A 26,494-nucleotide genomic window follows, 5' to 3' on the forward strand; every position below is an offset into this window, starting at 1 on the left:
CTAATGTAGAAAACAAAAAGCACAGGGTATGGCATTGTGAATTTTTCCCATATGCAGAACATAAGTAGTATGGACATCAGTTTTTCTTTTTTCCTTTTACTTTTTTCCCCCCTTGTGTCTGGGACCTATGCAGTCTTTACTCTTCAAGACGAGACAGGAGGAAAAAAAAGATGGAAACTCATGATGTAGATGGAAGACATGTTTGTAAGCGTAGACAGGTCTTAAATATATATGGGATGAAGGGTTCAGACTATCAGGGGTACTTGTTTATAAAACAATCAGAGGAATCTACCTTCAGGAAATTAATGTTATATTTTGCTTGCAGTAACTCATGCCTTTCTTTTGCTTGCACCTCCTAACTCTGGCAGAAAGCTTGTTTCCCAAAATTAAACTCCTGAATGAGTTTAATATACCAGGTGATCCCAGATGACCCACAGGGAGACCCAGATTGATCTCAAGGAGGTATGGTGTCTAGTCAAAAAGTGGTGCTTCTGATGTAACTTTTCCTTTTTGTAGTGTTATTTTGTGTTGCAAATGTTGTGCCATCTACATCCCAGACTTGCCTGTTCTCTATGCTTCAGTAGCCTAAATTGCTTTGTTTCCTCAGCATTTAGGTATAAACAATTGGAAGAGAAACAGCCCATGACGTGAAAGTTACAGACACTGACAATTGTCAGTCCTGTGTCCTGGGCAGAAAGGTAGAAAAATGACAGATCCTTCAAGGCAGGAAGGATCCTTCTTCTGCTGTTCCTAGCAGGAGACTGAAAAGTCCTAAGCATCAGGAATAGAGTTCCTCATGATGAGAGATTGATGGGTAATGAGTGAAATGAAGTAACTTCCTGTGTTATTGTATTGGGTTTATGTTGCAAGGGTTTGGTAGTGGGGGGCCACAGGGGTGACCTCTGTGAGAAGAGTCCAGCAGCTGCCCCATGTCTCATCAGAGCCAGCTCCAGCCAGCTCCAAAGGGACCCCGTGGAGAGGCCCCTGGTGGAGCAGGCTGTCCCCCTGCAGCCCAGGGGTCCCACACGGAGCAGATCTCCATGCTGCAGCCCGTGGAGGAGCCCACGTGGAGCAGGTGGATGTGGCCTGGAGGAGGCTGCGGCCCATGGAGAGCCCCCGCAGGAGCAGGCCCCGGGCCGGAGCTGCAGCCCGTGGAGAGGAGCCCACGCAGGAGCAGGGGTCTGGGGGGAGCTGCCGCCCGTGGGGGACCCGTGCTGGAGCAGTTTGCTCCTGGGGGATGGACCCCGTGGTACGGAGCCGTGTGGGAGCAGTTCTTGAAGAGCTGCGGTCTGTGGGCAGCCCCCGCAGGATCAGTTCGGGAAGGACGGCATCCCGTGGGAGGGACCCCACGGGGAGCAGGGGCAGGGAGTGACCGTGAGGGAGCGGCAGAGATGAAGAGTCAGGGACTGACCGCAGCCCCCACTCCCGTGCACTGCTCAGGCAGAGGAGGTGGAAGAGTGTGGATGGGGGGAAAGTGTTTTTAGTTTGCTTGAAGTTTCTCACTTCTCTAGCTTGTTAGTAATAGGTAATAAATTAATCTCCTTATGCTGAGACTTTTTTGCCTGTGACGATAACTGTTGAGTGACATCTCTGTCCTTATCTCAACCATTGATCCCTTTTTCATTGTATCTTCTCCCCCTTTCCCTTTGAGGAGGGGGAGTGAGAGAGCGGTTTTAGTGGAGCTCAGCTGCCCAGCAGAGTAAAACCACCACAGTTATAAACTGAAAATCTGATGGGAATGCTCCTGTCTGATGTTGAAGCTGATGGTGAAGCTCCTGTCCCCTAATGAGTTGTTCAGCTAATGTAAGGCAGTAGCAGGAAATTTTCAAGCTGCTGCTGATAGTTCTTCTTCAGAATAAAAATCATCCTATTGCTTGAAAATGCAGTGTTTTGTCTTGGAAAGAAAAATGCACGGAATTGTGGTACTTAGTATTTTAGACTTTCTGCCTTGTCAGATCAACTTTGCTGGAGGTAGTAGGAGCTGATTCAAATATATAGTTTCTGCCATAGCCTAGAGATGACACTTTAGTCTCCACTGTCACTAATCTGGCTGGGAATGACAATCACAGTGATAATTACATGGGAGCTCCAAATTCTCAGAGGCAAAGCAAAGCAGATTTTTCTCCATAGAGAATTTGCTTCCTGAACAATCAAAAGCAGTAAATCAAATCCTTCAGTCTAACTGATGCAGGTCGCCTGATACAATTGCATGACATTTTATATCAAAGCAAAGCTAATTATTAGTAAAATTGTATTGCTTTGCATGTTTTAGTTTTGGAACGCATACATATTCATTATTCTGTCTGCTCTTGAAAGACTTAGCAGTTGGTTATTACAGTTAGATAATTACTAAATACATCTTGTTCTTCTGGAACTTGGATGAAATGCAGACTCAGTAGCCAGCAGGGAATACTCAGCAAAACTGAACAGTGCTAAATCAAAAAGTGATGAAAAAGTGCTGCTTTCTGCAATGCACAATTTCACTTTGGAGTACATTGGACTGAGATAGTATCAGGTTTTGTTCGGTATTGGTTGTAACATTTTCTTCATGGAGAGGATGGTCAAGCATTGGAACGGGCTTATCAGGGGGATGGTGGAGTCCTCATCCAAGGAGGTACTTAAGAGATGTGTGGTCATGGCACTAAGGGATGTGGTTTAGTGATGGGACTCAGCAGTTCAGGTTGACAGTTAGGCTTGAAGATCTTTCCAGTCTTGGTGATTATATGTAGCTATGTGAGCTACCGGCAGCAGTATGAAATGGTGCCTGATTGCATTGTCCTTGGCTGCATGTAATGTAATAATATACAACATGCAGTGCTCACTGCAGATGTAAACCATCATGGGTGCTCTTCATGTGAGGAGGGTAGAATATCCAAAAGAGCAGATAATTAACTTGTTTGAATAATGGAACCATCCATAGTTAAAACTGAAAAGACACAAACACTTCTTTGGTGTATTTGTGTATTTCCCTGTATATTGTCAGTCTTTGGGGGTTAGGAGAATATTTTCCTGGGGCTAGCTATTTCAGAACGGCCTAGATTAGGGGGAGCTGCTTGTTACCTTTGAATTTGGTTGGGAAGTTACCAAAACTGCAACCAGGAAAAAAGAGACTATTGGTGAGATCAGTGTGCCTTTTTCCATGGTTACTCCTGGTTTGGGTTTGAGGCTTGTTTGTCTAAGTTTATGCAGTATGTTACCAGCTTTTGATTGAATATATTGGGGTTTTTTTAAGCCCTAAATGAGTAAATGCATTTGCAAGCATAGGTGCAGTGAAATGTTGCCTATTAAAAACTGAACTCATAAAAACCTGTTCTAAAAGTAATAGACAATCAGCATCTTCTTTTAGAGAGGAAAATCAATTTGAACAGAAACAACTGTGAATATAATTAAACATTGTAACTCTGGTTTATATGTGTTTAATAGGTATAATAATACTTACCTACAGTATCTCACAGGAGCCTTTTGAAGTTTAATTAATTAGTGTTTATAAAAACATGTTGAAATGCAAAGACGAGAAGAAACTCCAAGTGCATTGTATTGTTGCTGTTGTTTTATGAGGATATTGGAGAAAAACCTGGTACTTTTAGAGATCCAGAATGCTTTTTAGCATTCCATCATAATTTTGCATTCACATAAAGTTAGTTTCTTGCTCCTTTTTTTTTCTTTCTATAATCAACACAAGGCTGTTGTTTTCTTAAAACCCAAAATATGTATTTAAAGTACCTTTGAATGTCAGTAAATAGTATTCCTTTCCTAGATCTTTTCTGTTTTAATTTCATTTGGAATCATCAATTATAAATCAGAAGTGTTTAAATAACTTACACACAACTAATCTGAAATTTCAAAACAAACTCAACCTATGTGGTATGGTAGTATGGGGTGCATCAAGCACGGCATCGCTAGTAGGTCAAGGGAGGTGATTGTCCCGCTCTACTCTGCGCTGGTGCGGCCTCACCTCGAGTACTGTGTGCAGTTCTGGGCACCACAGTATAAAAAGGACATGAAACTGTTGGAGAGTGTACAGAGGAGGGCTACGAAGATGGTGAAAGGCCTGGAGGGGAAGACGTACGAGGAACGGCTGAGGTCACTGGGCCTGTTCAGCCTGGAGAAGAGGAGGCTGAGGGGAGACCTCATCACAGTCTACAACTTCCTCGTAAGGGGGTGTCGAGAGGCAGGAGACCTTTTCTCCATTAACACCAGTGACAGGACCCGCGGGAACGGTGTGAAGCTGAGGCAGGGGAAATTTAGGCTCGACATCAGGAGGGGGTTCTTCACAGAGAGGGTGGTTGCACACTGGAACAGGCTCCCCAGGGAAGTGGTCACTGCACCGAGCCTGTCTGAATTTAAGAAGAGATTGGACTGTGCACTTAGTCACATGGTCTGAACTTTTGGGTAGACCTGTGCGGTATCAAGAGTTGGACTTGATGATCCTTAAGGGTCCCTTCCAACTCAGGATATTCTATGATTCTATGATTCTATTCAGGGCAGCTTCTCGATTACTTGGAAGACTGTTAAAAGTCATGTGGTAGATCTCAGTAAAATGTATTTCCTCATTGCAGAAAATGATCCCATCAGCATGTTAGTTTTAAAAGGAAGTTTTGCAGGAAAAATAAACAGCTGCAGAGCCTCACTCTTCAGTAGGAATAGAGATCTGGGGGGATCTCAAAAAGGATGGCATTACAGATGGATCACTAGGTGTTTTAAAGGGAACTATTAATCATCTCTGAAATTAGACCACATTTTTAGCTAACTGAAGAGTCTAAAACCCTTCTCTAAATATGTAGGGAACAGGGGCAGAGATGTCAAACAAACTGGCCTACAAGTAGACAAGTATTTCTGACTTGTGTTGGGTGGGCTCTTCTGGGGAAGATGCTCATTTTACTTTGCATTCACGTTTGTGATGAAATATTTTTAAATCCAGGAAATGCTTATTGAGGTATGCAAATATTTTAGAATTTTTTTTCCTTTATGAGAAAGGAAAATATATATATACTGAAAAAGGCAATATTGAAAGGGTTATATTGAAAGTTATTGTTTCCTAGGCTAAGGTAGTGCTATTCTTTTTTTCTTTTTTTTTTTTTTCTGACATCTCTCCCTTTGTATCTGTTTTGATTATCATTGCCACTACAGTTTCATATACATATCTTCAACCCTTTCAACTAATGCCAAAGAGTAATTTGTGTTGTAGGTCTAGAGTCTCAGGCAAAAGGAAGGACTTACAGCCAGAATTAGCAAATTGAAGGCTTAGGAACTGCTGGATGGCTTTGTCACTTCACAAAAAGCTGTGGTAATTGCTAATATTTATTATTAAGTATGAAGGACCCTTCGCTTTTAAACAGCAGTATCTTCAACACTGTTTTTTCCACGTCTCTCATGGAGTTATGAAATGGAGGAGGACATGCTTTTTATCATTTACAAATTGTTTAGCACTTACGTGATTTTTATGATCTGATGTCAACATGAATATTTATTGCCATGAATATCCACTGCCTATGTTCTGGATAGTTGTTCCAATATTCTGTCTGGATTTGATATCATAAGGGAAAGATGTTTTATTATACTCCATTAGAGGTTTAAATTATACTTTAGATTAGATACATCATAGTCAGTGGATGGGGAACTCTACTAGGAACCAGCAGACTCGGGCATTTTCTCAGGTCTGTCCCTGCTGTGCTGGGTAACCCAGGGACACTTCAAGCATACTTCTTTGTGGTTCATGTTACCTGCGTCAAAAAGAGGAATAATATCACTGGCATCCCTGAAGTGCGGTGAGATGATGAAAATCTCTGTACAAAGCTAACAGTGATGTTATTCCCAGCTGGGTCACTGGAGATACCATGCAGCTGTTGCCGAAGACTGAAGTCTTTTTCTTTGCTTCCCTTCCCATCTCCTCGCTGTGTTTTGCCTAGTAATTCCTTCAGGATTGGGACTGTCATCTGCCTTTAGCACAGCACCCAGCACAGTAAAGTCTGAAGGCACTGACTGCTGTCAGACTGCTAATTAAAGCTGTACTTAGTAAATTGACAGGATGGTTATGCTTATAGCTTGTGAGCCCTTCCTGCACAGAACTGAATCATTCTTAATTTGTTGCATTCGTGTATTTCTGGCTTCTTGATCTTGCAGGTTTTCTCACTGTTAAGAAGACATACTGTTGATTTTTAGATAACTCAGGATATTTTGAGAGAAAACACAGTAGCTGATGTTTGGGTTTTGAAGTGTTGGTTCCACTGGTTTCACAAAGCTGGTCTTGCTTATTTATTTCTCTGCTTGCCTTGCTGAATTTAAAGATCCATTGCTTCTTCAAGTGAAACTCTTAAGATCTTATGGTTAAGCCACAGTCAGCTATTTAATCTACAGTGTTTGCATGGGCAATATTTCCAATTCTGTATAATTTAAACTCTATGGGGGGAAAAAAATTGCTCTTGAATACTTTAAGTTGTCGTTCTCATGCCTCAGTTCTCATCAGATTTAACAGCAGCACTGCTGAATGGCCCTTGCCACTCTAAGGCCTGGGGTTTTAGCAATGCATTTTGTGGGGGAGAAAAGAAGCACATAAGAACTGCAAGAGTAAAAATTTATGACCATCCTTTAATTCCTGCAGCCCAAAAGCTGTTTCTCTATCCTTCAGCTAGCTTCGTACCTGCAGGGCACGTGAAGGAGCTGGTTACGATTTCCTTGTCTGACCCTGTGTGTCCAGAGAGTCATGGTTCTTGGGCATTTCCCCAGTCCCTGCACTGCAGCAGTCATCAGTGCTAAGGATGAACTGAGGCGTTTTGCACAGGGATGCAAGCAGAGATGCTCAACAGGTCCAATCTCTACTGCTTGTCATGGAGTCCTTAAAATTCCTCATGATGAGGCTGCAATACCCCCAGGTTTTTTTCTGAGGTGAGATGACCTGCAAATATATCAGACTTTTTAAAGATATGTTGTCATGCGCCAATCAAAAGTATAAAGACATACGATCCTTCCTACTGAAAATAATTAGTGAGGTGCCAATAAGGAGCCAATTCAGAGAAATTATTTTTGCAGTGAGCAAGATCCCTGAATAATTGATATTTGGTATGGACAGATTTATTGGGATAGCTGTTATGCTCCTATTAAATACTTAGCTGGAGCACTTAGCTCTGACACTTTTATTAGCATAGTTCTGCACACACTTTCCATGGTAATTTGAGCTGTATATTTTCTTTATCCATTGTGTGACTTGCAGCATTGCAGAAAGACATCTTTAAAATGCCCAATGCCTTCCTTTGCACTCATGATAGGCAGATTGCATTGACATGGTCTTCACACAGGAGCAAGCACCTTTTTCTTGTCCTGCCTTTGGCTGTACTCTCCCCTCCATCTGGACAGATCTGCTCTGTTTTTTTTTTCCCTCACTTCATGCTGGAAACATACTGCATATCTAACATATTATGTTCAAAGAAGCCGAATTTGCTTTTTTAATACAAGCTCTTATCTCTTACCAAGCATAGATCTACAAATACTGTACTATGTCCCCCACAGCTATTATCTGTTGAGAGATTCTTCATCATGTGTTGGACAGATGGCACAATCAGTGGGTTGTATCAGAGCATTAAAAAAAGAAATTCTTTCTTGCTGCTTCTACCCAGACTGTTTTGAATTCAGTGAGATGCAACAGCTGTAATGCAATCTTTCAATGACAACTCTGAACATGGGGAGGGGGGGACGTGTTTTGTTTCATTTGAAAGTCAAAAATACATAGGGAAAATAGTATTAAAAGTAAACACAAAGGGTTTGAAAAGAGCTATGAAAGTTGCAAGGTTAAGAACCTGACTTCTCAAATTGTTTATTCTCTCAGCTGCCTAGGATCACAGGTGAATCTCCATTTGTAGCTGATGATACAAAAAATACTGCACTGTTTTTCCTTCTGTTGAACACTTCTTAAGACTGCTCCAGCATTTGTTATTAAACAAGGTATCCAGTATTTACAGAAGTCTTGCCAAAACATCAAAGACACTTGTAGTCTTAGTGAGCATGATATAGAAAGTGTAGCATTAATAATATAAAGGTTTGCTGAGAATGCAGCCCTAGGTTTCTGTCTTGGGGATCTGTTGTGCCTGACCATTACTAGCTCCACAGGCATGAAATTCGTTTTTAATATTAAAGAGCCTGAAATATCTGATAACTGTCAAATGATATAAAAAAAGAATAGATTTCGTGTTTTCAGCCTCCTCCTGTGCAAGCCCTAGTAAACTTTTCTTTGTAGTCTTTCATCCCACCCATCCCTGTTGCTCCTGCCCCCAAGTGAAGTAGTCTTAGTGCAGGTTCTGTCATGGGTCCCAGCTTCCCACAAGGAAGAAACACAGGTCAGCAAAGCATGTGGTGGTAAGCTGGCAGCATGCCCAGGGTAGCCTGTGCAGTCTTGACAAAAGATTGGAAGAAAGATGAAGGTCTCTGCAGAACACGCAAGAGCCAAGCTTGCAGAGATGAGGATGGTTGGGGGTGGGAGAAGGGACCCACGGGGAGATCTCCTGTCTCATGCTGCCATTGCTCTTCTACAGCTTAATCCTGGGGAGAAACCTGGCCTGACATCTGTAAGAGAAGCATCGTTTCCTTTTGCATCTCCTACTGCCCATGTTATACAGTATACCATTGGGAGGGCATGTATTTTTCTCTCTTGCTTGTGTCATTATCAACTTTCTATAGGACATAGCTTTTCATTTCAGATCCCGCTAACCTCCATGTATCCTGCTTATATCACTACAGTCAAACTGCTCCTGTAGCACTACTTTAGGTACTTTTATTCCTGCAATCTATGCTTCTTTCAACTCACCTGATATTCCTGCTGGGGAAAACTTGAGAGGTCTGAAAAGGTGCTCTCAGCTATTACAGGGAATTACACAAGAATAACTGTACCAGTTTAAATTCATACTGTATTTAAATCTTAATAGCTTTTTCTTTTTCTTTTCTTACACTAGCAAGTCCTAAAAGAAAGGAAGTTTTTAATTTAATCACTTAATGGGGCGGGGGGGGCGGGGAAAGAGTGCAGACTAGAAACAGCCATTCTTCCCTTTGTGTTATTGCAATGTTAAATCCTCTGCCTGGCACCGTGTGGGAGGCAGTTTGGATTGTGGGACAGGGTTGATATTTCTGCTAAACGATCGGCAGGTAAATGATCGTGCTGATATTTAATTGTCACCTTTTAGGTTCAATAGTTTAACAAGTCATCGTGATAGATGAGGTGGCTGACACACCTCAGAGCCATTTGGCAGCATTTACTTTGTCTCACTCATGGTACTTCTGCAAAGCTTTACTCTTAACTGTGCTGACTAGAGAGGGGAGGAGGAAAAAGGAAGACTCTGCACCTCTGGGTGCATTCTGGCAAATGCCAAAAAATCCTGCTAGAGGCTGTTGACCTGGGTTTTAACCACAGACACGTACACATTATGTGTACTACTTTCATGTTCTGTATTTGATAAAGCTAATGCCACAGGTCACTGAGAGCTGGAACTCCAGCCAGCTGTTTGGCAAGTCAACAGTGGCCACTGCACTCCCATATTTCTACCAATACTATTATAATTATTCAAAATATTTCTTTTTGCCCTCCTCAAAAGTTGGTTACCTCTGCAGAGTTCTGCTACTGCAGAAGCAGGGGAACTTGCCCTTTTCCTGCACATTCAGCAACATCAACGCTTATTCATCGGTCTGTGCATTTTATTATACTTGTTTCCCCAGGACAACACAAAGTGATGGACAGCTGGCCGGCTGCAGGATTGCTTGTGCAACCATGGAAGGCTGTGAAAGGGAGGGGAGGGAGTCTTACTGAGAATTGCTTGCCAGCTTTACTGCAGAATTATGATAAAAGTGTTTTGTTGAGAATTTAATACATGTGCACACGAGAGTCAGCGAAACAGCTTGGGCTGCCTTCTGTCTCCTTCTCTGTTTGTTTAGTATATGATTTCTCAAACTTCATATTTAGTGTAATAACTCTCCTTTCATTTGTATGGTATTAATCTGACCTTTAACTCCTCCTGTTGCACTTCAGATGAGCTCCCAGAGAAACACCAGATTTGAATGACTGATTTCCATCCACCTTTGCCTAACTCTGATCCCCCATCACTTCTTGTAGACTTGTTCTAGGTGGGCAATGGAGAGAACAAATGGAAATGGCAGTTCCACCAGACAAACCCTGTAATTCCTAGTGCAGTTGAAACCAAAGGGCTCTCTGGAACCTGAGGTCACTCTTTTTATTAAGATTTCTTCAGTATAAACCAGTAGTAGCTCTTTGGATGGATGTAAAGCTGTCACTATAGTTTATGTTACTCAACGTATTGCAGGCTGCTTTTCACAATATTTTAGACATTTTCATGATGTCCATGTAATCAGACGGAATACCATTGCATGCTTCCCTTAACAGCAAGGAATCCATACATAGATACATAATCCATTACAGTTTTGATATAGGCACTTCAGAGTTATAACAGTTACTGCATTTCTCTGAAATCATAACTAGGAAAGTGTGTAGGAAATATAACATCTACAAGGGGAGAAGGGACAAGGGATTAAGGGATAAATTGCCTGTCCACAGTAGTGCTGTTAGGAAAATGTAGATACCTGTGCTGTGATTCATCTTGCCCAACATTAGAGGTCTGCAGCTAGCTATTCACGCTTGCTCCTTTTATGCTCAGTAGATGAGTGGGCAGTTGGAGAGTATCATTTATTTGATTTACTTCAGATGTTTACCTTAAGATGAGTCACATCCGCTATGCAGCTGCAGCCACAGGACATTGTCAGTGTTTGCATTTACTCAGATGAATCTTGCTGCCTATTTGCTCTCCTGTGTGAAATATTTTTGTGAAGAAGTACTTCATGAATTGCTGTCATTATTGTTTCTGTATATTTTCAGGGTTTTTTCATCATAAGCTGCAAATGTGTGTAGTTGGGAGTACATACTTCATTTGGAGATTTTCTTATCCATCCTACAAGGTCACAATGCTTCATCCTCATGTCCTCTGCAGAATTTGAAATTGGCTGTGTGGGGAATAGTTGCAATCTCAGACCTCTGATAATATCAAAAGATGACCGTTGCTGTGCTGACAAACATTTCCTTTATATTTTACTAATGTAAACTTCTTTTTTTAATATGTTTTATTAACAATTAATGAAACCTGGAAACTGAAAAATGAGTGCTCCTTTGGCATTATCATGCTATGAAAGTAAAACAGTTGCTTTTATATGTTTTTACTGGCTGTAATTCAGAACATTTAATTAAGAGTCTTTATATAAATTTTAAAGGTCACATTTGCAAAAGCAAAAAAAAAAAATACCCAACAAGATATTGTAGACTTTATTCCTCTGATTTTTTTTTTATTTTTTATTTTTTTAGAACACAAGGCCAATTAATTGCCCATGATTAATAGCAGCCCTGCTTGGATTCCCCTCTGCTCAGAAATCAGTGCCGTGTTGGTTGAATAGTTAGTAAAGCTGTCAATCTTTGAGAAATCCACTTCTGAATTCAGAAGTCTTGTACGCCCTGAAACCTGTGATAAACACTGAAAAATAATTATACAATTTACATGAATAGCATGTGTTGTAGTGTAGTTGTTTTTCCCAACTTCTTTTAACTCCCTTTTCTTCTTTACTAGTGTTGTTGCTCTTTGGTGTAATTTTTCATCTATGTTTATTAAGTTCTTTGTTTGGTTTGGTTTAATCCAAAGCATAATGAGAACGAGCACTAGAACAGGGAATTAAGATTTAACTCAGCAAGCTGACTGTTAGCACCTTCCTCATTTTGAGCTTCGCTGGAAAATAATGAGCATCATTTGGTGCCCTGCTCCACATCCTTAGGGAGATGAGGAAAGGTCCTCAAAGTTAATTTAAAGTAAAGGAAGTGATTTGTTTCCCTTTCTCTTTCCTGAAAATCAGTCTTTCTGGCAACTTTATATATTATTCAAAATATAAAAACTGATGTAAGACATCACATCCTGGATCTTAAACAAGCCTCTCTATTTCAAAAGCAACAATAGTCCTGATAGTGTCAGTTCCTCGCCCTCCGGAGAGCAACCTAGTCTCAATCACATTTTGAAGAGAGCATTTCTATTAGCTGGGTGGAGTATTAATTTTGCAAAGATTTGTAAAGGTGAGACAGATAATAAAGCATATAAATCCTGTTGGATTCTGTGCTTTGGCACATTCTTAATGTCTTGGAAATTTTAGTGTTCGTCATTTGCTCTGCCACTGAGTTTTCAGCAGTGGCAGTAGTTGTGATATTGGCTTTATGAAGTTGTGCTGGACTGAAGAGAATCCTTACTTCACTATGGTGATAGGAAAATTATGATTTCTAGACAGATTAAGAGATGCATTTTTCAACACACCTTTTTTATTTTCCTGTTCATTATATGATAACTTGGAATTACCCTTTCTTAAACACCTGTTTGATAAATCTGCATCCACACTTTTAGTTTTAACTGAAAAATAGAACGGTCTGCCTCAAACCTGTATCTTTACTAAATCTAATTGCATGAGCTTATCCACCTCCATGGAGGCAATAGAAACAATGTGCCATGCGTTTCTACCTATGAATGTCAGCAAATGCAAAAAGCAAGTTTAGAAACCGGAGGTTAATTGCTGATTTTATGTGTAGCAAAAGTTTGACAGATGTTAACTTGCTGAGCCAGCAGGTTTTCCAAATACAGCATTCTGGACATACTTCATGTTTTCCCTTAATACAGAGATTTGCTTTTGAATTAATTTAACCTGCAGGACATCAAACTTTGGCATTTGAAAGTATTGATTTTTGTTACTGTTTTCATTTCACACATCTTTTTGTTATGGCTAGAGGCCACCTTGTTTGGCTGTTCAGGCCAGTTTGCTATGTTCTCTCTGTGTTTCTCTGAGCACCAGAGCAGTCCAGGAATCCGTACAATCACAGAATGGTTTGGGCCGGAAGGGACCTTAAAGAGCATCTTTTTCTAATGCCCCTGCCATGAGCAAGGACACCTCCCACCAGACCAGGTTGCTCAAAGCCAGATCCAGGTGGCTTTGAACACTTCCAGGGATGGGACATCCATGGTTTCTCTGGGCAACCTGTGCCAGTGCCTCACCATTACAAGTTAAAAAAAAAATCAACATGTGTTAATGAACAACTTGTTTTTCGGTAAAAATAATGGCCTATGGTTTAGGAGATGACACAACGCTTGAATTGTCTGTGCACTTTAGAAACCAGTGTTCCTGCAAACTGAACAAAAACCACTCATGTGAGATAGATATGTTTTTCTCATTTGAAAAGTAGCTGATGTTCTGCATGAGCTTCTAGAGTATGTTAAACCCCAGTCAGAGAGCACTGAGATATAAAATTGATGCAAAGCCTAAAAGTACCAAGGAAGAAGGGCAGCTTTGCTAGCCGGAGAATCAATGCTGCATGTAGAATGAGACTGGTGTGCCAAGAGTTGCTAATGTATTGTACTTCAGTATAAACATGTGTTGGATGTGAAATGTGACTTTGAAACATGTCGTTTACAAAGCAAATATTTCCTCAGACAAGGAGGTTGGATAAGCTTTTACAGTGGCACACATTTACAAGAAGTATATAAGCTGCAGGGCTACAGAGGTGACGGTATTTTGCTTTGCTTTGCTTTAAACCAGTATAAATCATAAATGACTCAATTAGCCTCGGTAGGGTACCTTCTCATTTACATTGTAACTGCTAGAAGCCTGGGTGAGCTCAGTGTTGATTTTATTCACTTTTGAGCAAGAGGTAGTGTTTAAACTGCAGCATCTCAAGAGTAGCCATGCTGGCTCCTGTACCCACCGGTGTCGTATGTGGGAAGATGTATGATCACAGAATCGTCTAGGTTGGAAGAGACCTCCAAGATCATCTAGTCCAACCTCTGCCCTAACACTAACAAGTCCTCCACTAAACCATATCACTAAGGGCTACATCTAAACGCCTTTTAAAGACCTCCAGGGATGGCGACTCAACCACCTCCCTGGGCAGCCCATTCCATGATGCCCCTTCTCTTCTTAGACATTGTGACACAAAGTGGAAACCACCGTCTTCTGTTTGTCTCAGAAGTTTTGGCACCTGAATGGGTTTCAGGAGGGAAGCTAGGCAGTAACCCTCTCACCCTCTGTGTTTCTTCCCCAGTGTATACCTTTGCACGACAGAATGCAGTTTTCTTACTCTCTAATTAGAGATACAATCCCTGCCAAACTATATAACAGCTGATCTTCAAATCTTGGCATGTAAATATTTAAGTGTTTATGAGTTAGACCCTTCCTCATGCGGTTAAATAAATAATGATAATAAAAAACAATGTTCATTTACATGAATCAGTGTACCCAGCTGTAAATGCAGGGTAAAATCTAGGGTGGCACTAGAGTGCAATATCCTGCTCAGAAGTCAGTTGCCTTCAGTAATGTTCAAAGGCATGGGGATCTGGAGATTTCTGTCTTGGAGAAGAGGCAAGGACTGGCTATTCCAGGATTTATTTAAGGAATCTTGAATTTCCCTGTCAGCACTGTTGCATGTGAAAGAAGGACTTTGCTGCTCTTTCACCTGTGCAGTGTAGTATAAAGACTGCTTGACTGTTATTAAAGTGAACTACATTTTCATTGGAGGAAAGAAGATGCCACTGAAAGTTTTCCTGTTTACTTTTTTTTGTGCTGACTTTTGGCCTTGGTGGATACTTTTGACAGTTTTCAGTACATGCAGTATTATTTGAATATCATTAACAATTTATACTCTATGTCAAGTTTTGGATAAGCTAATGACAAGTCGGATTATATATGTGTTCATTTGCACACACATAAAAATATCTTGGATAAAGAAGTACAGCAAACTGCAGAAAAGTTGCCAAATACTTCATCGTTACCTGTGCTTTATTGCTCAGTTGACGTCTTGAGAATAAATTGTCTTATTACTACAATATAAAAACTTTTCTATATGCCTCTTCAAAGTCTTTTCTCACAAGGGAAAAGGTTAAAAGCTACGAGAAGGTTTCTGTGGTTGGGATGGGGTTTGTTGTTTGTTTTATTTTAGCATTGTGCATGTGTTTTCTGTTGCTGTGTTCTAAGATAATCTGTATTATATAGGTGGATAATTGCATACTTGCAAGTGCACGTTCAGACGTCAGTACCTCTAGTCTACTGCACATATATGCCTTGATAGCTAAGAAAGTCTAGCCACATGCTGTCATTAGGTAGACTTTCAAAAGATGAGTCCTGTAGTAATGTCAAAAAAATAAAAATAAAAATACAAGGGACAACAGGGAGAAAATTCAACAACCATTTCCAAAGCAGTAAATTTGTACAAAAAAGCAAAGATCTATATTTCTTAACTTGAAGATGAAGAGGAGAACTGAAGCATCTCTCCCAGCTTGCTGTGGTTTAAGAGTTTAATGCAAGAGTGTGTTGACAAACCCCTTGGCTCTGGTTCGTTACCTTGTTCTCCAAGTTCCTCCATGTTTATGTACATGTGCAGAACTGTATCCACCTCCCCATGCCTACTAGTGCGTGTGTGGTATTGCAAGGCAGGACTAGTAATAAATAGCTTTAGCAAGCACTCACATAATTTGGATAGTCTTGGTATTACAAGGCAAATTGGTGAGGTTTGACAGGTCAGTAATTCTACCATAGGTAGCTTTACTTGAGAGAGTTTTATAGCAGGACTGCACTCAATATTAATAATGGCTAAAGACATAGCTGCCCTTCTGGTGCAGGCAGCATCCCAAGAAAACATTAATCATGTTTTTCTGAAGCAGCTGAATTGATTTCTTGGGAGAAAAATTTCTTTGTCTACTTCCTGGCCATTTCTGATCTTATCTCCAATTTATGGAGATCTGAGCAGCTAATCAACAAATAATTATTGCCTGTTGATCACCCAGGAGAAAGGGTATGAGTATTGCTTTAGGTTCTTACTGTAAGTTATTTAATTTTTACCAAGGCATAGTGCCCATTTTGTTTTATCACCTCTTCTACTTGTGTTTTTTTTTGTTTGTTTGTTTTGTTTTGTTTGTTTTTATTTCACTTGGATCCTCAGAATACATGGAGAGTAATTTATTATAATAGTTAGGAACAGCTTACATTATTTTAGGTTTTAATGTAATATATGTTGTAGCATCCTGCGTAAGCTTTTAGAAGCAATGAAAAGCTGTTCAATTTTTGTTCCATTCATTTGTATTTATATAGTTCTCCCCAAGATTTAGCTCAGTACTGCACAGCAAGTAAGAAAATGACAAAAAAAATGGAGCCTCTTAACCCAAGTAGGGCAAATGCTCTGTCAGCTGTAAGTGAGGGGGGAGAGAAAAGCAGATAGAAAGAGTAAGAGCAGCTAGGGTAGTCTGATGTGAACCTAGAGGGTTTTGAAAGGCCTCTATCGTACGAAAAGTGCTATTCCTTTTGTCAATGAGAACGTTTTAAAAACTTTTGAGCTATGTTGCCTAAAATTATCTGCATTTGATTAGTACCACAGGTACTAGAATTAGTTCAGAGATTCACGTATGCAACTCAGGGCCTAGCTCTATTATGCACTTTCAAATTGTAAGTCTACGAAGCAGCCTGCTGATTCAAGTTGGAGCTGCTTGCTTCTGTACTTCCGTGCTCTGCTGAGAAAGAAAAGGTTACGTACATGCTTTAAGCATTTAAATTAAGTGGAGCATTTGCATGGGGATTAAGCCTGGCCTGTTTAACAAAGGTGTTAAATGCAAATAGGGAAGGAGTCATCGTGGGGTTATCCCATCGTAATGGATTGCCATGGCAGGCCCCAGATGTAAATCCTTACATCTTCCCCTGAGGCTGTGTCCTCTGTGTGGTCCTGATGCAGCAGTGGGAGAACTCAGTACTTCATCCTCCCCAGACAGACTTGCTACTCTATTATGCTGTTGTCAAAGCAGCACACCTGGATACGTCCTGATTTGCTCCAGGTAAGGTTAGCTTTATCAATCCCAATTGTTGGGCTGAGCAAGCCTGGTTAATTTTTTCTGTCTAAAGGAATTAAGGGACATTCACTGTAAAGACCTGCTGTACCAAGCATGTGAAATGAGCAGTCTGATTTGGAGACATGCCTGTACCTGAATGGAGATGTCTGCTTGTGGAGTTCAGACCTAAATGTCAGGGTCTGTCACTACTCAAAATCTAGAGCAGTTGAATTTGCATTTTATATTGATTTTTCTGGTTTTGATCAACACAAGACGTTCACATACTAGGCTGAGTTAGCTTAAGTCATTCCCTATAAAATCACACCATTTATATCAGACTGCTTTGATTGAGCTCCTGTCTACACACAGGAGACATGCCCCAGGTGAGCTGGTTATTACAGTCATGATTCACACCAGTCTCATTTAAACTTCACTTGTGTTTTGGCTGTCTCTTGATTTTTCCACTCTGCAGCATGTGCAGGTGAGGTGGCAAGAATAGATGTGGGCTGCCATTTCTTACCAAAAGCTATTTAGTGGTCTACTTCCCCTAAAGTTCAAAGCTGGGTTTGCTCCTGTAGATGGCACCAAACTGTTCAAATTCTCTTGAACCTGAAAAGAGTGAGCTGCAACAGAGAAAAGAATATCCACCTCTTCTCTCCAGGCCTCTACCTGGGGGGAATGTGGGTTCCAGGTCTGTTTAAAAGTCCTGCTAGCGCTCACTTTCTTTTTATCCTGGAGACAATTACTTCACTTTCAAGGCAGACTTACTTCCACCTTTCTGCATCAGTGCTGTTGGACCTTACATTCCATAGGCTCATGATCCACTGTCTCCAAGAAGGTCTTGAGCGGTGAATCAGAAGCAGCTTAGACGTGTCCTCCAGATACCTCTTTTATCTCCACCACCTATTTTAAATCACACAGTGCTTCTAATTTAGCTATGATTTAGATGTTCATGGTCAGGCAATCCAGTTCCTCTGCAGTGGAAGGCAATGTGGTGTTATTCTGTGCATCCACATTAGATGTCTAAAGAAAAAAAATTTTGAATACCTACTCATGGGACTATTGGAGGGAGTTCAGGGAGTTCCCTGATTTGAAGGTATTGCATTGTGTTTGTGGGGTGACAACAGGTAATGCAGATAAGACAGAGCTAAAGCACTGTAAAAGAGTTTTTCAGAGTTGTTTTTTTTTTCAATTTAAAAAAAAAAAAAACTATTCACCTTTGTTGGTGCTGGTTGGAGTCCTGAGACCATTACTTTGCTTATCTCCAAATTCTTAGGCCACTTAAAGGAAGCTGAACTATGAGTCTCAAAGCTAGAAGTAAATAGCCTGTCATTACCAACACAAGCCACCTCTGAAAATAGATTGCTCTATCAATTATTTATGAATTAGAGCAGAAATTGCAGCCAAATTAATACTGGTCCCGTATAATGTCTTTATTTATACAGGTCTATAAATCCACTGTATTTGATTCCATGTGAGAAAACATTTGTTCCACAATAAATGGCTTTTTTGTTGCTTATGTTCCAATATAGTTTCCTAAAGAACTTTTTCACCTTTTTATACTGGAAACATACCCAACGTGTTATATTGGCATAAATGTAAATAAATTGCCTTGAATTATTTAAGAGGGAGGATCTCTTTTCCATGCATTTTTCTAGCATTTAGTAGGGTGAAAGAGTTAGATTTCTTGTTGATTTTACTTTGTGGGGTTGCTGTCTTTTTTATTTATTTATAAAGAGCTCATTACTTGAGTGTGAGAGGTGCCTTATGGATTCACAAGGTAAGTAAACTTGAAGAGTGATACTCTGCAAATTTTTCTCTTCTTCGTTTCTACCTCTCCACATTTGCATTGTATAGGATTGATCTCCAAAAGACAAGATAAATATGGAAGCCTGACAGCTGAAAACACCATCAACTGAGAACTTGTGTCCTGATTTCACTGTGGAGAAAGTGATGTTTGTTCTATTCTGATTTATGAACAGGGCAATGACTGGCCAGGTGCCGGGCCAACATCAACTATTTACTTTGCTACATAAAGAATGATGAAAGGCATCAGAAAGCAGAAGGAGCATGATTTTTTTTTGCATCCCTCTGCTAAGTGGATCACAGCGCTACTTGTGAGCAGCAATCTATCTTTGCTGTTTGGAAGAACACGTTAACCTTTCTGGAGACCGCATCTCACTGTAGGTTTTTGGCCTGAAATTTCTCTTTCCCAATCAAAGTCCTCATCATAGTGCCTGTTCAGTCAGGAGTGAACAAAAGCCTGAATACCAAGATCAAGCAAGCTCCTGCTGTTGCTCACCTTGTGAGATTTCAAAGCTGCTCAGACATCAGGGCTGAATTCAGCATTGCCGCAACTTGAGCTGTGCATTGGATAGAAACCTTTCAGTGCTGCTGGGATAAACATGGTACAGAATTAGGTTCAGGATATTCCACAGGCGAAACCACTCACAGAATCTTAATTCAAGGATCTGATTCAAAACCCCTCAGTATCAAGGAGGCAGGAGAAGACATGGCTTCTGAACAAGTGATTAAAATGATATCTTAATGGATGAGTACAAAGGAGGCAAATAATTCTTGTGTTCACTGTCAATATCTGTTGAAAGTGACTAAATGGTGCTGTTAACAGTGTTTCTGGGTTTATTTTTGTGAAATACATACAAATATTCTGTGTATGTATTCAAAATCCAAGTATATGAGGACTGACATGAAAAAATACTTTGGTATTACGTTAATGATTATTAATCGATTTCATTGATATAGCTTTCCTTTGATTGCCTGGTATTTGGTTTTGTATAACAAACCAGAATCTGTCATGAAATACCAATTTCAGGTTTGTTTGTTTGTTTAAAGCAAACATATTAATTTCCAGCATAAGGAATTCCTTGTATAGGAACTGGTAATTGCTTCTCAGTGGCAGATTGTTTTTCATATGCATAAGAAAACTGAAGGAGTTTTGGATGATTTGGAAAATAATAATACAGTACATTTTTAGATTTCCAAGGTATTAGGTATTTTGCTCCAGCTATGCAGTTTGCATGACCAGAATGTTTACATTCTAAAATTAAGCCCTGTATTAAGGACTGATTTTTTCAGAGATGCTTAAAAATTCCCTCTGATAACTGGCATTTTATAGTCATTACAGCTAAAATATCTGAACATCTTGGAAAGAAAAGCTACTTCTTTCGCCCCTTGATCCATGCATAGTTTGCTTAGGTCTAGCGCAGGTTACCGCTACCATTTGGGGAGCATTTTGATTCATGCTTTTAAAATCAAACTATATGCATAGGTGCTACCTGTGCTACATCACATGGATCATATTTCTAAGCTGATGAAATTTCATTATTGAGTCATCGCTATGATATCTAGAAGCTATTACAAAGGCTTGAAGAAGCAATATATGAGCATATAACATATATACAATCTCTGCCTCAAAAAGCTCTCAGTCTTCTAAAAAGACTTAAAAAAATAATTGAATGCACTGATAAACAGAGAAAAACAAAGCAAGAAGGATGCAGCAGTGGCAGCAAGTGAATTTGCATTAACCAGTGGTCAGAGATAGAGCTGTTACATCACTATAAACTTTGTTTTAGGAAAGCATTTTCCTTAAAAGAAAAGAAGAAGAAGCAAAAAAAAAAAAAGGGCAAGAGGTGCAAGGGTGTGGTGGTGGTGGTGGTTGGTTGATTTTTTGGGAGGAAAAAAAAGCCGAATGCAACTAGAGCCAGTGGTTAGTCAGAGCCATTGGACTGAGCTGATGAAATACCAGTATAATGTGAACAGGGAAAGAGGCAGAAATGGCTGGAAAAATCCACTGCACTGCTGTTTTCTTCCTCTGCCAGCTGGTGTGTTTCTTTGAAATTCTAGTAGGACATATGGGTTTGTGAGGGCCATTTTTGACCATTAGCTGTATCTGTTAATCTAAAGTATGATTCTTCTTAGTTTCGTGTTTCTCAAGTACACTTGTGCACATAGGCTACCTGGCAATATCACCTAATGATGTCTTCCTGCCTTTTCTCCACTCAGAAAAGAATTTCAGTTCATAGCATAAAAATATATCTTTCTTTATTGTTTTTCTATTCTTCCAGGACATAAAGACTATTTGAATCATTTCTTTAACACTATATGATCTCTTATGCACCATATGGTTAGTGAATTAAATATTACAATTACTATTAACCTTCGTTATAGGGTTTCACTGCCTCTGAAGGTGGACGTGCATTTTCCACCAACTTTTAGAGTATCAATTACAGAAATGACAGGATAAGTATTTGCTGTATGTGCTCATCACTATTATGGCAGAAATTGATATTTTCTTTTTGATTCTTTTATGGTTTATCACAGTGTGTAGAACTAGTTGCATTTCTGTACAAAGGAAGAAAAATCAAAGAAAATTTTGGCCGCTTTCTCAGTTGTGGTGCATTGGATTCATGGGGTGGACTTGGGCTAGGATTTGAAAATAAATTTTGTCCAGTATTGTGTCCGTACAAAACACTCTTCCAGCTGTTCATGTTAACAGTAAATGGGCAGTTGCCAGGAAATGCATTTTAGAACTGAATATGCAGGTATTCAGCATCTGAGCCTGATCAAACCTGATTTTCCCTAGCTTTGGTTCAGTCGTTAATACCAGCCAAAATAATCTTTTGAGACTCGATACTCAACGCAGAGCAATCTTCTCAGTGACTACATTAAGTACAAGGCTGAAGAAGGACAAGGTGAATCAGAACATGCAATCTTAATTCCTTGATTTCAAATGTGGCCATGAAATGTGGAGGCAGTAAGTTACTGTTTCACCAGTTGTGTATTATTATAACACTCGCATTATGCTCTGCCCTCGTTTTGACATCTTTTATGGCCTTTAATATTATGCAGCTTTTCAGATTAAAGCCTTTGTGCAATCTGCAGAGCTACCAAGGCAGTAGGCAGAGTGATGTGGAAGACATTAGGAACGGCAAATGATTCAGAGAGCTGAAACTCTTCTTAGATCAGGTTTCATGTGTTCTAGGAAACTCCGTTCTCACTTGGCAAACCCCAGGTGCTGAGTAGCTTGGAAAACTCAGGTTGTGATTTTTGTTGAGGGAGAAGGCACTTTGTGGTGCGAGGACTCAAATGTGAAGGGAATTAATATAAAAACGTGATGATGGAGGGAGATGCCTGCCTGTGCTGGAGAGTAGGGGGAAAGACCAGAGGGCAGGTTTCGGAGGGAGGAAGATTGGTCAGAGCATTGCAGAGGCACTGCAGTGAGGATGCGAGGGAGTCCGACACCAATTTGGGGAGGTGAGAGAGAGGGTTGGGGGCAGCATGCCTGTGAACTGAAATGATGGGCATTTAAGCAGAAGTAACTTTGCTATGTGTCCTGCAATAAATGGCTGATGTTGACGTGGATTTAGATTGCCCTGCATTTTCTTCAAGGTGTGTTGTAAAAATAGTGTAAAACCCAACGTCATCCCTCAGGGTGCTGGGGTAACCTGGCAGGTCCTGCAAACACCCCGCCAGCTTTGGATGTGGAGGGGCAACACAGAGCTTGATGTCCAGCCCTGCCCCTCCTCAGAGACCCCCTTCGCTGCTGGGGACCAGGCTGCTGCAGGGGTGAGGTGAAGGCTCACGGTTACTTTCCTAGCTCTGTCACATAGGAATCACTCCGTGACCTGAGGACAGTCCTGCACCTTAGGACAGTCTGCCTCAATAGGCACACTGCTCCAGGCTGGGTGGAAAAAAAATGGTGTAGCTCATAAAGGTAAAACATCTCCAGACATCACTTTTGTATACATAGAAAGTGGTTGAGATTTTAAAGTCGGATATCTGTGGATCATCCTTGGCTCTACGTAGATGCTTTGAAATCTCTGGTAGGCTTATAAATTCCCCCCTTCTATTGGTAAAAAGCTTACATTAATACTAACTATACTGGACCATATACCTATCATGGGTGCAGACCTTACTGCTAGATTTTCAAGTCAAGGCACTTGTATAGAAAATCTATTCTAAGTCATTTATAGAGGCTTCTAAAATTTTATTGGTTATAGTCTTTTTCTTTCTCAAATCACTGTATGGCCTCACTGATGGCAGCCAAAGTACCTGGCTTTACAGACTTGGGCTTGCAAACCATAGCTTCAATAAAAATGTTAAACTCCTTTTTCTCAAATGGTGTTGCTGCAACATGCAGCAAAAAAACAGGGAATGTAAGTAAGTGTGATAGAAAGGTTTTATTAGCCTTTCCTTAGAATGATCTGCACTACACACTTACAGTGTTGGCGCACATAATTAATTGCAGTCAGCCCAAATCCATCATGAAAACGCCATACTGCTCAGTATGTGCTTAACACACTGTGTGTATTTTTGTGTGATAAACATATGTATTGTCGTGTGAAATATATGTGTATATATGTACACAATACTACTTTGTGACCACAACAGAAAAATGAAGGTAATTGATGAATATTTTTTTGCAAATAGTTATTCTGGATTCTAATCCTGTGTTCATTCTACACAAAGGCAAAGCAAGGGCATCTTCCTTGGACATGTATAATAATCTTTCCCACTACCAAACTACAGTCATCTGAAGGTAAAAGAAAAAGCTTTAACAACACAGCAAGTTTACACCCTTATCTGTGCTTGACAAAATTCTAACCATAATTTGATTTGACCATATATGCAATATATGTTTTTATTTAAGTAATAACGACTGAGGCACAGAGCATTTCTTGAAAATTAATGGCTGGCTGAAAAATTTTATAGCCCAAATGCAGCCAAGGTCCATTAATCCCAACTGGTCAATTCTCCATGAAATGCCTTATGTCAGGGGTCATTTGTTACATTCCCATCCCTCCCACCCACCAATAAAGAAGTAAAATTAAATGTTAGTTCCCTCCTATGGCATCGCTGAGCCTTGAAGCAGCCACTGGAAGCCTCTGCTAGAAAGTGTTGCTGCTGCTGCCATAGCAATGAGCATTTCTTAGTGGATGAGTGATGGAGAACCTTTCAAGAAGGGTCTTTCGCTTTCTATTACTTTACATTTGTTAGTGAAAGAGCTCTTCAGTTTGCTTCTTGGAGCTGACAAGGAGATGAAAAGACTGCTGTGTTTCCCCTGACACTTGAAAAGGTCTGGGGTTAGGAAGGTGGAGTGAGTTTTCATCCCACATATATCACAAATCTTGTCTACCATTGCTGCCATCCTTCTAGGATCTTATATTTACTCACCACCAAACACACAGGGGGATGTTTATTTAGTGACCAGTATGAAATGCTTGCATCTCTAGTTTATTTTCCCTCGGTGTTTCATTAATTGCTGGTTAAAATTGGTACATTAGAGGCTTCATTGGCACCGAATGATAATTTTTCAAACTGGAGGGCTATGGTAAGTATAGTGGCTATTGAAGAGTACAGTTATGAGATTAAAGGGATAACAGAAAAATAACTGTAACAAGCTGTCAGGAAGGCCATTGCTAAATATTCAGGTTAAAAAAAAAATGTTATGTTCTTCAGAATTAGGTGAAAATACTCTCTTTCCGTCTGCAAATCATAACGAAAATCACATCAGTATATCATTATATGCAGAAAATCTGTCACCGGGATGTCACCCGGCACTTTCCATCTCTTGCTAGCAAACATGTACATCTTACTGAGGAAATAAACTCTAATGTGAAGCAATGATGTCTGGGGGATTGTATTCAGCCACCCACTTCTTGGGCTCAACACTTGTGCAGCTCTATCTCAAAGCATTCCTCTGGTGGTCTCACAGCTTGCCCCAGTGTGCTACTGGGGCTGCAGAAGCCACCTGCCCACAGAGAGCTTTTGTCTCTGCTTTTCAGGAAGGGGGAGCAAAAGCAGTCACCGCTCATTCAGCGTGAAGATCCTTGGAGATGTGTGGTTTGGGTTTTAACTGCACGTGTGCTTTGTCATGAAACAGTTCCTTAGATGATGATCTTGGAAGTTAGAGACTTGGTTTTCATTTCATCCCTCAGCATCCTTGGGAGAAGGGGCTGGAGAACTGGGCTTTTGTTCTTCCACTCATGAAGTGGATGGAACAAGCCTTTCAGTGGTTATAATTTTTATTTTAAATTGGAAAGAAAAAAAAAAAAAGACAGGAGAAATGCAAAACTGAAAGGCTGTCGTTCTATTAAAAAAATGGAGCTGTGGTGGAAGATCTGGAGTTCAAGTGGTTGATTATGAATGGTCAGTCAGTGTATCTAGATAGAGTGAAGATGTAAAAAGCTTATTATTTAAATTTCATGTGAAATGAGATTTTCAAAATACTCCAAAACATGAAAGTACATGAAAGAAATACTGCAGTTAGGTGTCTTGTAGCTGTCCCTGGAAACCTGCATTAGGGACAACAGTTTGAGGATATTAGTCTACGATGAGGGTACAGTGAGTTAAGTTGTGCTTGGCTCCATTTCTTTCAGCAAAGTGACTTTGATTATTCAAAACTTGTTCCATATCCCTTGTCCAATATATTGTTAATAGCACTAGTCTAAAAGCATGACCAAGTAAAAGTGGATTTAATTCTTCATTATTTTTGATAAGATGGTTTGCTTTTTCAAAGGGTTTGTGCAAAGTGTGACTGGAGCCACTGTGTTGAAAAGAGTTGTACATAAGTTATCCCATCATGCAGTGAGTCCCCGTATGCAAAGTTTTGCCTTGCAGAACCACAGTCATTTTCCTTAAAATAATGTTTAAAGCTAATCACTTCTAATAAAATTACATGAGCTTGATAGCAACACCACTGCTCGGACTGGATTTGCAATCTGTTTTTTTAATTATAGAATTTAATTATTTTTTTCTAATATTTACTATTGAATTTAATTTTGATTTTGTTTTTATCACTTAAACATCCTAAATTTCAGGGATTCACTAAAATGTGTCACATCATTATAACCCTTATTATGAATTATTCACTATAATTACTGAGTTGTTGCAAACTTCATTATGAAATTTGAAGTACCAGAAAATCTGGTGGTGATACTGTTTTACTTCTTGGATGTTCTTAAAATAAGTCAGACTCAACAGATTGCAAAAATATGCAATTACAAAGTTATTAAAATGCAGATTTTTGGCAGGAAGCCACTGTATTCCCCTACGTTCGCAGCTGTCTCTTTGCAGGAAAACTGCCCTGAGCAGGCTGTGGTGGCTTCTCGGAGCTATTACAGCTGATAGGGTCAGTGCCGGGACCCCTCTGTGGACCAGGTTCAGTAACTTTTTACCTTTCAGGTCATAAGCATCACTTGACTTTTTTTTTTATTGTCAATTTTTAGGTAGGTGGGATTGACAGTAGGCCATCCTTTGTTCTCTGTCGTGCTGATGGTAAGTCCGGGGTAGCTCTCCTGAGACTGTGTGCACCATACCTACATCTACACAGATGGTTCTTAGGATTAGCATGTGGACTGCTCTGCTGGCAGGGGTAGCAGCAGAGATTTTGAATTTCACTTTTGAGCTCAGTGTAACAGGCTTTTTCCCCTGTTGGAACTGGCTTTAACCACTGCTCCCTTCACAGCTCTCTGAGAGCAGGGCAGGCTGGAGTACGAACAAAGCAGCAGACACTTCGCTTTAATAAAGAAGTAAGCACTGTCATCATACCTTCATCCCATCTCCCCCAGTGTCACTGTTTTGTGGGTGGGTGG

General features: G+C 40.2%; 1 protein-coding gene across 23 annotated transcripts in view; it reads left to right on the top strand.

The window, feature by feature from the left end:
• Positions 1-26,494, top strand: part of TPK1 (thiamin pyrophosphokinase 1) — a 325,524-nt gene that overhangs the window by 277,957 nt on the left and 21,073 nt on the right. The window contains exon 8 of one of the 23 annotated variants that reach the window (XR_010829321.1): positions 18,738-19,407. The exons of the other annotated variants lie outside the window; for them this stretch is intronic. The gene's annotated coding sequence lies outside the window, so the exon portion shown is untranslated. The remainder of the gene's footprint in view (positions 1-18,737; positions 19,408-26,494) is intronic. 23 annotated transcript variants of the gene reach the window in all.

Source organism: Anser cygnoides, chromosome 2, assembly GCF_040182565.1.
Source record: "Anser cygnoides isolate HZ-2024a breed goose chromosome 2, Taihu_goose_T2T_genome, whole genome shotgun sequence".
In the NCBI taxonomy this organism is placed as follows: Eukaryota; Metazoa; Chordata; class Aves; order Anseriformes; family Anatidae; genus Anser; species Anser cygnoides.